Source organism: Mytilus edulis, chromosome 11, assembly GCF_963676685.1.
Source record: "Mytilus edulis chromosome 11, xbMytEdul2.2, whole genome shotgun sequence".
Taxonomy (NCBI): Eukaryota; Metazoa; Mollusca; class Bivalvia; order Mytilida; family Mytilidae; genus Mytilus; species Mytilus edulis.
Genome location: NC_092354.1, coordinates 2327909 through 2341722, shown reverse-complemented (window position 1 = coordinate 2341722; position 13814 = coordinate 2327909). Strand labels below are relative to the sequence as shown.

The 13814-nt window shown below is 33.0% G+C and overlaps 1 protein-coding gene and 1 long non-coding RNA gene across 2 annotated transcripts in view; one reads left to right on the top strand and one right to left on the bottom strand.

Moving 5' to 3' along the window:
- Positions 1 to 13814, bottom strand: part of LOC139493899 (uncharacterized) — a 426642-nt gene that overhangs the window by 254815 nt on the left and 158013 nt on the right. The gene's annotated exons all lie outside the window — the stretch shown is intronic.
- Positions 11474 to 13814, top strand: part of LOC139493887 (uncharacterized) — a 452812-nt gene continuing 450471 nt past the window's right edge. The window contains exon 1 of the mRNA XM_071282052.1: positions 11474 to 11577. The gene's annotated coding sequence lies outside the window, so the exon portion shown is untranslated. The remainder of the gene's footprint in view (positions 11578 to 13814) is intronic.

Genomic DNA, 13814 nt, shown 5'->3' with positions numbered 1-13814 from the left:
AATACCCAGGTGTACTGCTGAATCTGGTTGAATAATTGCCTGCTCATTAATTGAGAAGTCTTGGAGAGAACTGGCGCTACTGTTACTGCCTTTGTTTTATAAGACAACGCTCTTAGTAGGTTGAAGAACATATTTTTCGTGTTTGCTGTAATTTTCCACCGTTGAGATAATTACTTGGAGTTCTGTTGGCGAGTTTGCTACCAAGGCAATATCATCGGCACATGTTGGCGCTCCACAGCAGATGTCTCCAATATATTTTCCTAACCCGTTGTCCTCTAGTTGGTCAAGTACATCATTCACATAAAGTTTGTACAGTTCAGTACTTAAAATTCCACCCTGTCTAACTCCTTGTTGTATAAGGAATGGTTCAGAGGTAAGACCGTCCCATTTGATAGAAGTGAGTGCATTAGTACTTAGCTGTCGTATTAGTAGCCAGAGTATACCTCCTTCACCTGACAGGAATAGTTTTCGGGATAAGCTATTATGGTTCACAACATCAAAAGCAGACTTTGCGTCCAAAAGAGCTATACAGATTGATGTTTTTTGAACGAGAGATTCCAAAATAGATTCTAGAAGAATAAGAGCACTGTAGAGCGGGGAGACTGTAGGAGTAAATCCCCTTTGAAGCCTGTTTTGTAGAATTTTGATGAAGTCCCTGATAAGATCACGGAGTAGACATTCTAACATTTTCCCTATAACTGGTAGAACCGTAATTCCACGGTAATTTTTTGCTTCAGATAGTATGCCTTTGTTTTTGAAGATAGGAGTAAGTATACCTAATTTCAGGGAATCAGGTACTGATGCTGTTGAACATATATGATTGATTATTGCTGTGACTGCCTTAATTAATGTATCTCCTCCAAATTGTATATGCTCTACCGTGATGCCGTAAATATCTGGAGCTTTTTTGGTATTACGTTTGCCGATTGCTTGACAAATTTCCTCTTCTGTAAAAAGGATAGGGGAGGCGTTGTTTTTGCAGATTTCTTCGATGACGTCAATATCAAATTCTTTATCTGTGTATTCCACATTTTCGTTTGACGTTTGTGGTGTTGCAAGTTGTTTAAAGTGTTTGTTCCACCCTTGAAGAATGTCGTCCTTTGACGAGTGAATTTCTCCTTGTACATTAAGCTCTGATAATATGGTTTTTCCTGATTTTCTTTGAGCATTTACCAATTTATGGAACATTTTACTGTCACTACGTTGTGCCGTCATAATGGCTTGCATAGATTCATCTCTTTGTTTGGCAATCTCCTGCCGCCTAGCTCTTCGAAGTGCCTTTTTTGTTTTCTTGCGCTTTTGCATTGTTTCTCCATCAACAGGTTTATCCTCTTGTCTCCATTGATAAAGTGCCTTTTTGTTTTCCATAAGTGCCAGACCAATTGCATTATTCCAAATGTGTTTGTTTCTTTGTTTTGAGGGCTTCTTTATAGTAACAACAGAATCTTGTGATTGTTTAATGATGTCCAATAGTTTTTCAATGGCTAAAGGATCAGCAGTATAATCAATTGGATTACGATCAAGTCTATTTGTTAACTCAACCTCGTACTTAGAAATGTAGATTTTATCCCAGTTGACTTTTTGTGGTTTGATTGGTTGAGCACTTTGATGTTTAAGCTTTAGTTCCATTTCAATTTCTGTTAAAAGTGGGTAATGATCAGATGTATTATTATGAAGCATATCTAGTCGTATTATATTATAGACTTGTGCATTGATGGAATCATGAGTAAGGATGCAATAGAAGAAGACTCGTGACCATTTGGATGAATAAAAGTGAGTGGCATAGATCTGAATTTCAAATTTGATGTTTCAATAAATTCTTTCAACCACGATTGTCTGGCTGATGTTGTGGAGCCATTTATTAAGTCACAGTTTAGGTCACCCTCTCACTTTGATGACAGTTTCATCAAATTCCGTTATATTTACAATGATGCGTTAACTAAACAGACACAATAAATAAAATAGTCAAAATATGGGTACAACAGTCATCATCGTGTTACAATTTGAAAAGGAACAATTTAACAGAACACAAAAACATCTATCTACAAACACATTCATTGATTTGAGAGTCTGACGTCAGAAAATTTTATACGTCACATATATTTGTCGTTCAATGTACATTACATCAATTTTAAAATTTCACATAGGCAATGTTAGCATACAAGGTTAAAAAATCAAAAGTATGTAAGAATAAATTTCAGAAATAGACCGAGATTTAAATAGTCCAAAAGTTATATAGAATTTATAAGAATCCACAAATAGTTAATTCCACTACGCGATTAAATAATGTTGACGTTTGTGGTTCAACGTATTTTGTAATTCATAATAGAAATATATCATAATGACATAAAATAGAACAATATCATACTGACGGGATCTTTAAAGTACAGAGTCACGTTATAAGAACCAAAGAAATACAAAAAGTCGCATATACAAAATACACTACCAAAAAATGAAAGACAAAACAAACACATTGATGGGATGTACCGAGCCAAGTTAAACGGATATCAAATAAAACAATCCAACAGTAAAACTAATATAAATAATAGAACAAAAACAAATGTAAGAACAATAAAACACGTTGTTAAGATGATAAACAACATCAGTACGCAGAATCTATACATCAAGACCATCATGTATTATTTGTGAAATTGATACGGAATATTTATCAACAAGGTCTTGGTACCTTCCGATGAACTTTTTTAGAAAAAAGGAAGAGACGTTCTTTGACATATACCTGGTTCATCAACTTTCTACTCAAACACTGATGACATTTTACAAAGTCTGAGTAGGAGCTGAAAGCTCTTGAATATTGAATAAGTTGGGAATATATATATCCCATATGCCGGTGAAGTTGGTCTATTGCTACTAAGGTGGGGGACATTTATAATTTCAAAATTAAAATCGTCTCGTTTGTCATAGATTATGGTACTGAGATGACTCTGTAAGTCAAATTCGAGATATAAGTCTAAAAATGAAGCAGAGGAAGCCGTGTCTGGTGTTTCTTTGATTCTAGTAATAGGGGATATATTAATGGAATCCAATCAGAAAGGTTCGGATTGTTTATGGAAAAAACATCATCAATATATGATATCTGAAAGTGAAACTAAATAATCTGGCTTCTTTGATCCTCTTGTTTTTGACAAGTGTCTGGGGGATTCATATGAAAATAAGAAGAGGTCGACAAGAAGAGGCGCACAGTTAGTTCCCAATAGGAATGCCAACAAATATGATGTCGATAAGAAACTACAGCATGCTGACCACTTGTTCTTCTAAGTAGCATGTTTTACCTTTTTGTTTGTCACTATTAACGAAATAAGCCTGATGAAACCCCAAAGTAATATATTTATAGCGTATGCTACCATTTTTATGTTGAAAGGTATTGTGGATTAGTGATATACACATACCTTTAGATGGCTTGGAAGTATTCCTCCATCTTAGATTTTGAACAATAGCAGATATTAATTGGTCTAGATCATTAATGTAATTTCCAAATTTTGAGAGGAGTATGCAATTCATATGTAAGACTTTAAATGTTGTGAGACATATTCTGTGTTTAGTCATATTTACGACTGTTTTTTTTTCTTTAAAAACACAATATTTTTGTTAGAATCATTTGTTTTCAACTTTGCCAAAAAAGGATAGATAACTCAAAAAGCCCTTTATAGCTTTTTGTTCGGTGTGAGCCAAGGCTCCGTGTTGAAGGCCGTACATTGACCTATAATGCTTTACTATTATAAATTGTTATTTGGATGGAGAGTTGTCGCATTGGCACTCACACCACATCTTCTTATATCTAAATATTACTACTATGTTAAATTCTCACTCCTAAATTCGTCCGAATTTTATACATTTCTAATCTATCTACATGACTAAATAAGAGGGAAGTGAAAATGTAGGCTTTGTTTGCTCGCAGTAACTTAATATTTTCTGTGCGATACAAGATTTAATAAAGATAATAACACACTACAAATATCTCTCAAGAAATACAAATCTAGCTTTTCTAAACCAAACCATTATAAATTAATGCAAATAATATACTCTGCAGAACGTGTCGTACTTTGAAGTTACTGTGAGCACCTCGATACATATTATCCAACTTATATGGGACTATATGGGACTATATAACCCGACCCGTATTCCCGCCTAAGAAATGCCCGTGCAGTACTAGCTAAAGACTTATATGTAGATACCATCAAACCAGTTCTTCCAACTTGTTTTACAAACTTTATCTACAAACCACAGTTACTTAATATAGAAATAGATAAGGAAAAATCTAAATATAACGGATTAGAAATAAATGTACATACATATACACATTCATGGATATTCAATCAGCCAAAACCTGTATCTCGGCATTGGACAATGTCAAGCTTTGCTCTGACTGTTTATGACGTCTTTACACTAAATCCATTGGATGTTGGATGTGTACGGATTGATAATTTAGTCTTAGATGCATGATTTTTTATTAGTTGTTAGTGGCTCTGAACTAGCTGTCAGTTAACTGCGAGTACTCTCATATCTGTTGTTGGGATGTACAAGTATCCAGCCACGTCTGCTTGTATTTTTGTCCATCTGATGAGTTAAGCCTTTTTTCAACTGATTGTTATAGTTCGTTCTTATGTTGTATTTTTATACAACTGTCCAAGGTAAGAGGAAGGGTTGGGATCCCGCAAGCATGTTAAACCCCGCCTAATTCTGTATGCAGTGCCTGTCCATAGTCATGAGCCTGTAATTCAGTGGTTGTCGTTTGTTTATGTGTTTCATATTTTGTTTTCCGTTCAATTTTTGTACATAAATTAGGCCGTTAGTTTTTCTTGTTTGTATTGCTTTTCATTGTCATTTTGGGGCCTTTTATACTGGATTATGCTGTATGGACTTTGCTCGTTGCTGAAGGACGTACGGTGATATATAGTTGTTAATATCTGTGTCATGTTGGACTCTTGTGAAGAGTTGTCTCAATGACAATCATACCACGTCTTCTTTTTTTTATATTTTCTCTTTTTTCAATTTACCTTAGTATTTATGTAGATATATGTTTTTCGTTGTGTATTTGAGAAAGTTGTAAAGGAATGATGCTTCGTTTGAGTGTAAAATATAGTAGTGGTGCACTATTAGAATTCCTTGGTTACGGACGATTAATTTTGGTAATCCACCACACTCAACAAATACATGTATGTTGTCAAGTATATTGATAATACGAACTGCATTCATTTGTTGTTGAAATCAGTGTGGTTCTTCATAAGATCAGATCGTTCATGACCCAAAAACAAGTAACAAGAAATTAGTACCTACATGATATAGTGTTTGGAAATAATTCATCACTGTATTTCGGAAGGTTAAATGTAGTAAAAAGTTAAATCACAAAACTACTGAACTCAGAGGAATATCAAATCGGAAAGTCCCTAATCACATGGCAAAATCAAATGACAAAACACATAAAAAACGAATGGACAAGAACTGTCATATTCCTGATTTGGTACAGGCATTTTTAAATGTTAATGGTCATTTTCAAACGGTAGTAAGAACATCAAACATCTTGATTTATAGATCGTTTTTAATACGGATTTCTGTTCGAAGTTTTGTTCTCTTTTATAATAGTATTTATAAAAGGGAGATTTTCAAAATTCTCATCTTTGCGAATATCATAGAGCTATTTGTGGTATCCATGTTTGTAGCGAATTCAAAGTTTTTTACTGATACAATATTTTGCTTAAAAAGCACTAATGCTAGAAGCTATGTCTGTTGGGACAAAACAAAATATTAAACATTTCTATCCGCTTGCTTCTTAAAACGGTCCAAACAACGTGTGTTCATTGTACATCTTAGTTTTAAAATAACATAATTATGATAACCCTTATTCTGTAAATTTCCAATGAAAATCATTTTATCATTGTATTCATTTTGTCAATACATGATTTCTTAATTGTATACGCAGTTCTGTCATCAGTAAATTGATCATCCTTAATTTCTAATTCTTTTTACATAGTCCGAGATTACTCTGACGTCCAACGGCTGTTTTGCCACACAAGCTGGGGCCGTGGGACGACAGATTTCGTCCCATATCAAAAAGTGGATATTTGCCCACCCAAAATAGATGCGCTGCTTCGTCGCTTTTGGTGACGATTGAGAGCCTTGAAATTATATAAATCGGGCATGAATCTGTTAATTTTTAGCTCACCTTGCCTAAAAGGCCACGTGAGCTTTTCTCATCACTTACTGTCCGTCGTCCGTCGTCCGTTGTCCGTCGTCGTTAACTTTTACAAAAATCTTCTTCTCTGAAACTACTGGGTCAAATTAATCCAAACTTGGCCACAATCATCTTTGGGGTATCTTGTTTAAAAAATGTGTCCGGTGACCCGGCCAACCAACCAAGATGGCCGCCATGGCTAAAAATAGAACATAGGGGTAAAAACCAAAGCATTTAGAGCAAATCTGACACGAGGTGAAATTGTTTCTCAGGTCAAGATCTATCTGCCCTGAAATTTTCAGATGAATCGGACAAACTGTTGTTGGGTTTCTGCCCATGAATTGGAAATGTTAAGGAAATTTTGCTGTTTTTTTTTTGTTATTATCTTGAATACTATTATAGATAGAGATAAACTGTAAAAAGCAATAATGTTCAGCAAAGTAAGATTTACAAACAAGTCAACATGATTAACATGATCAGTTGACCCTTTTAGGAGTTATTGCCCTTTGTAGTCAATTTTTAACCATTTTTCGTAAATCTTAGTAATCTTTTACAAAAATCTTCATCTCTAAAACTACTGGACTAAATTAATCCAAACTTGGCCATAATCATCTTTGGGGTATGTAGTTAAAAAAATGTGTCCGATGACTTGGCCATCCAACCAAGATGGCCGCCACGGCTAAATATAGAACATAGGGGTAAAATGCAGTTTTTGGCTAATAACTCAAAAATCAAAGCATTCAGTGCAAATCTGACGGAGTTAAATTGTTTATCATGTCAAGATCTATCTGCGCTGATATTTTCAGATGGATCCGACAACCGGTTGTTGGGTTGCTGCCCCTAAATTGGAAAGTTTAAGGAAATTCTGTCGTTTTTTGTTATTATCTTGAATATTATTATAGATAGAGATAAACTGTAAACAGCAATAATGTACAGCAAAGTAAGACCTAAAAATAAGTCAACATGACTAAAACGGTCAATTGACCCCCTAAGAAGTTATTGTCCTTTATAGTCAATTTTTAACAATTTTTATAAAATTTGTAAATTTTTACAAACATTTTCCAAGTAAGTCTAATAACTGTATAGCATGGAATAATACGTGTCAGATAAATAATGCTGAACCAATGGGAAACGAGGATGGACTCATGGAGAATGTCTGAACCAATAGGAAACGAGGATGGACTCATTGACAGTGTCTGGACCAATGGGAAACGAGGATGGACTCATTGAGAGTGTTGGGAATAGCTTTGTTGCAGCCTCGACTCTTCCAAAGGTAAATACGAAAAAATATTTGTTAAAAACTGTAATGTCAGTTTTAGTTATACTATACCATGTATACATATCACAACTATAGATATATTTCGAATGGTCGTTTAATTTGACATAACTCTTTCCCATATTCCCAATTTTACTTCCCAAAAAATAATGAATGTTTTTCATAACCATCTTTTTTTATTTTATACGATGATGTTGAACAACAGTAAATTGTATATATACTTCAATAAATGAAAATTAAAACAAATACAGCATGTGTCAAAGTTTAAATTAGGGTGTGTCTTAAGTTATATGCTCTTACCATGGTAACTGTCGTTGACTCTGTGGTGTGACCAACATTTGCAACCTGAGAATAATCATTATAGAATAACTTATCGAAGAATTCAAATATAGAAAAATATTGATCGAGTGACTAAACTACACAATAATTCACAAATGCGCGTAGCGCATGAATTATTGAACAGTGTTGGTCTGTCATATGTTAAATCTTTTTCAATATTTGATTTTTTTGATAAATTATTATCTTTATGACATTGGCAAATAGCGTTTTCAGGAAATTAAAGTAAACCTGTAAGGAACTATATCTTTTTGTACGCATTCATATTTTGTTTTGGTGCGAGGTTATTGAAAACGTCTTGATCAAGCGTCTTGTTGTATAATGTGAAATAACCACGTTTATTTCACATGTGAAATTATCGGTTTTTATTTACCGGGAAATCAATGTAATTCATTACAACCAATATAATATTATCCTAAACAATTTACGACAACTTTCAGAATAAAGGCAGTCTGTTCATTAAACGCTCCTTACAAACTCTTTCCCTGTGCGAAGAAACTTAATTTATACCAACAAATCTAAAATACATTGTAATAAAGGTTGTATTAAGTTTCAACATTTGTTTGTTCAAAGTGACGTAAAATAAAACTAAGAATAAACTTAATAAATGCATGTTCTTGTAATTAGATTTGCTTCCTTCTGTTTATAGCATATATTACTTATGTATAAACATGAGGAGATGTGGTATTTTTATTAATTGAACATCTCTCCACCAGACCAAATGTCATTGAACTTACTACTATAGGTCAAGGTACGGCCTTCGAAAATGAGCAAAAGCCATACCAGATCATAAACTCGAAAAGGTCCGAAAGGAAAAGTGTAGAATAATTGAAACAAAAAAATAACGGCCTGTTTGATGTACAGCACAATTATCTAAAACAATATTCATAATGATTGAAAATACATGAACTTAACTGCCTTGTATTGATTAAAAAATCAAACAGAATGAACATTATTATAATGAAGCAACTTTTATATAGGCTACCATTGTTATTTTCTTGTATACAAAGACACGTTCAGTCGTATCCTCATGAAGATAAGCTAAAAAAATTGATAGTGATTCAGACAATTTATCAAGTGTAATAGTCACATTAAAAAAAAACAGTAATATATAATGCTCAGTCATTCTTCATGTTCTTAGATTAATCAAATTAATATGCAGTATTCACAATGTAATAAGTGATAGTATCTTTCAATAGGTCAAATTAAAAGTTTAAACGAAAATTGGGATTATTAGCGTTCTTTCAATAATGATAATAGAATGGTGATATTTGTAATATGCCATGTACTATACTTCACGTTAAAATGCCATATTTTGATTGGCTAATACGAGGGTGTTAATTTACCCTATCACATGGCTGAGCGGTGGCCACTTTTTTTTATGTCACCCTCTCGTCATATACAAATTAGTATTCTCACAATAGAATCCATCCAAGTAACCATTTATAAAAGTAAACCTTTATTTGAACGAACCCTTTGGAGAACTATCAAAATTGATTGGTTTTCGTTTGTTTGACATCAACCCTAGACATCCGTATAATGTTTAAGAATGTAAACATATATTGCCAGCGAGAACCACATCAATAAGACCAACGTATATTAATGCCATATCTGATAGATATACAATCATCCGTTATAGATGAACGGCCGCCATTAATTTTCATATGAAGAAGATCGATATAAACCATACATATGAAACGGATGTCAAGGAATGTGTAGAACATAAAACAAAGACCAAAAAAAAGTGAACATTAAAGTCAATTATCATACAGAATATCCCATGATAAAACATAGATATTTCAAAACCTAAGGTTCTAAGATTACAAGATAGCGGCCACGTTACCCAAAATAGAAAGTACCTTACTTTCGCTCACACCAACTTCCGCTTCCTGTACATAGGGGAATCCCCAACTAATAGTAACCTAAGAATCGAAAGAGAAAACCTCTCCCACCAATCATCAATCACGAATGTAGGTTTTTGCAATTTATTTCGACTTATAAGAAGAATAGACCCAGGCCCAATGCATAAATTGCAACCAATCACGTATATAATTGTTTATAACTATATTATGAGAAATTTAAAAAAAAACATTCACTTCAACACAAACTGTCTACATGGACGCACGTAATCAGAGGAAGCTGACAAAGAATTTCGTCAGATTAGTAGCCGAAACTCCTGTCGAAACTGTAGCGGATTACCTAATGCAATCACGTATTCTCAACGACGAATATTTGTATAACGAACAATTTCATAACGACAAAACATTAACTAATTCCCCTTTAAATCAACATAACATGCATATTTAGACATCTGTTTGTAATAATTTTAACAACTGTAATTGATATTATACAGAAGTGTTTTTATCTGATTAGATTATTATTTAGATTGTGAAAAATGCGTACTTCTTATCGTTATATTATGAACTGCATACTCTTTAGGGAATTATTAGATCATAGGGCTCACTTAAAAAAACATAATGCTTAATCTAGTATTGATCGATTAATCAAAGCTATATTTTAGGACGCTAACATCTACCAGGTAAATTTCTTTTTTTTCGACAATTTTATTAGACTCACTTGGAAGAAAACGGTTTTGACCCCCCTCAACATGTGTGGATCCGTCGGAGAGTTCAAGCTTATATATTCTTATAATATGTTAAGATTTAAAATATAAATTTGTATAACAAGCTCCCATTTTCTTTTGTTGTTTACGTTTCTTCATTTTCTAATTACTTCATGTATTTTGAAATAGATAGATACATATCTTTACTTTATATTCGAAATAGTCCTTTTCGTCGTCCTGCAAGTGTTATACAATATACTAATTTGATACCAAAATGAATAATGTTTTTATTTAGTTTACAGCTTGTCTTGAACAATCAAGTCCTCATCCTTAATATTTGCCACTGGACATAAAAAAAAATATACATCAATCACTGAAACGCATACATTAAGGTTGTATTTCCTAGATCAGACATTTACTAGAAAGAAGTTATATCAGAAAATACTGAACTCCGAGGAAAATTCAAAAAGGAAAGTCCCTAATCAAATGGCAAAATCAAAAGCTCAAAAATATCAAACGAATGTATAACAACTGTCATATTCCTAACTTGGTACAGGCATTTTCTTATGTAGAAAATTGTGATTTGAACCTGGTTTTATAGCTAGCTAAATCTCTCACTTGTATGACAGTCGCATCAAATTCCATTATATCAATAACGATGCGTGAACTAGACCATCCATTATATAAATACTTTTATGCTTCTGACAATACGTTGTCCTTGCGCGTACATCCCTTGTTTTACGTATCGTTCACTGGTGTGTTATCCAAATGTTTTATCAATAGTATTGTGTGTCCTGTAACGGGTGTTTTGACTCCTTAGTTATTAAAGGAAGATTGATTAGTCCATCTTTTCGTTTGAGTGTTTATGATGACATCTAGAAAAAGGCATTGGACGCACGTCATTTATAGAATTATTATTTTTTATTTTCCTTTGTTTGAACAAGAATATGTTTGCAAATCTTTTTTGGATTTCAATATTCATTTTATCATTTTTAGTCAATTTTTATTATGATATTTACAGTGACGATTTTGTATTACACTTACATGACTTGTGTAGTACATTTACGTACATTTGATGGAAGAGCAGTTTATCATTGCCTCGTTTTGAATAACTGTTTGCTTCCTGCTCTTCTATTCAATTTGAGGTATTACGTTTAAAAGGCGGTGACATTATTTTCAACTAGCGTCATGTAGATGTGATAGCTAAAGAAGGTAAGTAAGATTGGTTTTTTTTCTATATGTTGCTAGAAAAGATATACTATTATATGTTTTCTTCTATTATGTAGCCTTTGAAAAGTAACTGTGCTTCAACGCAAAGAGGTACATAGTCTTGCATTCTTATAACGTTAATTTTTAATAAAAGGAATAAATTCTTCTTGTACACTTAACTTCGTGATAGCATTTGGCAAACAGTGTTGAAATACTAGTTAGCTATGTATGTTATATTTGATAAACAGTGAACATATTTTGTAAAAAGGTAGATGAGTCATTTCAATTCATTTTAAAGCTTTTAATGGGATTTCCCTTTTATCATGGACCTTGTATATTTGTTAGAATGTGTTTATCAACTAACTGACCAATTAAAATGAGACTCAAATATGGTTGTTCGGTAACATTTTAAGATAAACCAATGCAAGCTGGCTGTGAATCATTTTTTTTTCAAAATGAGATACTAAATTCTAAACCTAGACCATCGAACCTAGGATACAACTTGCTAACCAAGAGTCAGAATAATTTGCTCTGTGATTAAGGAAACATGTCTTTATTATGTTATGTTCTTAGATAAATGGCGAAAAGTACATTGATGTAAAGGTTTTTAAGTTTAGAGCTATATTACATCATTTGATAGAAAAAGTTCCTAATAATCACTTATTAGACTAGTCCAAGATTACTCTGACGTTCAGCGACTGTTTTGCCAGACAATTATTATCATATGTGTCTCAATGACACAAGCAACATACAATGTTATCAAACGATTGATTAGCATGTCTGTCTCAATGACACAAGGCAACATGCAATATAATCAAACGATTGATTATCATGTATGTCCCAATGACACCAGATAATAACCACCCATTGATTATGTTGTTCCTCCCATTGACACCAGACAACATACAATAAAATACACTGATTGGTTATCATGTGTGTCTCAATGACACCAGATAATTTCCCCTGTTGATTATGTTGTCCCTCCTATTGACACCGGACAACATACAATAAAATACACTGTTTGATTATCATGTTTGTCTCAATGACGTCACACACCATACAACATAATTCACCGATTATTTATGTTGTCTGTCTCAATGACGTCAGACAACATGCAACATATTTCACCGATGGATTATGATGTCTGTCTCACTGACGTCAGACAACATACAATATAACATATCAATTAAATATGTTGTCTGTCTCAATGTCAACAAACAACATATAATAACATCCATCGATTGAATATGTTGTCTATCTCAGTGTCAGCAGACAACATATAATAAAATCCATCGATTACTTATGTTGTCTGTCTCAATGACATCAGACAACTTGTACTAGACCAATGATTTTTGAAAACAACAGAGGAAGGACAACAAAGGATTTATTCCGTCGAAAAGTCAATTGATATTTTATAGTGTGTCTTTTCTATGTTGTGATTATATATTATTGTTTCAGAAAAGGGAGAAGGTTTGGCACCGTTTAAACGTTTAATCCCGCTGCAAATGTTTGCACCGGTCCTAAGTCAGGAATCTGATGTACAGTAGTTGTGGTCTGTTCATGTATTTCCTACGTCTTTCTCGTTTCTCGTTTTATATATATTAGACCGTTGGCTTTGCCGTTTGAATGGTTTTACATTAGTAATTTTTGGGGCTCTTTATAGCTGGCTGTTCGATGAACTTCTTTGAACAAATGAAATTAATGGATTCAACCCTCTTGTTTGATAAGTTCTCTAAACAAGTTGTGTTCATAGATGTTGCATCTAGTGATGCCTTTTATTTTCATATTACCCCATAATATACTAAATATTTACTACACTCATAATAAAATGTATTAAAAAGTACAATATATAAGGTTAAAATTAGGTAATGTATAGAATATAACGTGTCTACTTAAAACCTACGGATGATGTCAAGTGTAAATATCTATATTTACAATCTATGTCTTCCTGTTATGATGAGTCAACATTCAACTTATAATCAATAATAATGTGTTCAAGGTCGAAATTAATGTAATATGACAGAATATATGAAAATATACTTATAAATTACCCGAGTAGTCATTTATAGATTGGGTGAGTGTCATCATATATATGTCCGAGTTATTGTTCCAGTTTTATAAAATATACAACATGAGTAGTCATTCCATAGATTTGCAAATAGTTATCTTATATATTGCTCGAGTGGTGTTTGTTTTGTGAAGATTGGTTGTATGATATCTAATGTATTACCTCAGGAATA